Below are 555 nucleotides of genomic sequence, written 5' to 3'. Positions count from 1 at the left end.
AAAGGCGGGATCGAGCCTCACGGAGTCCCCCTGGAACTCCTCAAGCATCTACCCCATAACCAGAGCCTACCTACTTTACTACTTTGTGCTCTTACCTACACCTCTGACTTTACAGGGGGCTCGTCCCCCACCACCTCTTTCGGAGAGGGAGTTAACCTAGAGCTCCAGTTAATAATAATTCCTGGGCGTGATAAGACTGTTTTAACCTACAAACTCCTCTGAAGGCTCTCTAGCCTGCCTGACAGGCTTGTCCGGCCACATGTGATTGCTCACAGCCTCCCAACCGTGAGAGGCACAAGATGCTTTAAACCCTCTAAAAACAGGTTCTTTAGAGAAGTTAGAAAACTATAAGTGTAAGTATAGTGGGCTAATTAGAAATTGTGTTGGTGAAGGGTTTTTCATTTGTTGAGCCAATGTTTGTTGCTAAGTCTCCACATCCCCTGCCCTTACACACATTAATGAATATATAGAAGAAATAAGTATTAACCTTTGATATTAATCACGTTAGACCTTAGGCTAAGTAAATTCTTTCCTTAACTAAAACCCACTACACCC

At 44.0% G+C, this 555-nt stretch overlaps 1 protein-coding gene across 1 annotated transcript in view; it reads right to left on the bottom strand.

Moving 5' to 3' along the window:
• PLD5 (phospholipase D family, member 5) overlaps positions 1 to 555 on the bottom strand; it is a 418,989-nt gene that overhangs the window by 207,911 nt on the left and 210,523 nt on the right. The window lies entirely within an intron of this gene.

The sequence above is a fragment of the Bison bison genome, unplaced genomic scaffold (genome assembly GCF_000754665.1).
Source record: "Bison bison bison isolate TAMUID 2011002044 unplaced genomic scaffold, Bison_UMD1.0 scf7180017864064, whole genome shotgun sequence".
Taxonomy (NCBI): domain Eukaryota; kingdom Metazoa; phylum Chordata; class Mammalia; order Artiodactyla; family Bovidae; genus Bison; species Bison bison.
The sequence above is the reverse complement of the archived record's forward strand: the minus strand, read 5'-3'. Positions and strand labels throughout refer to the sequence as shown.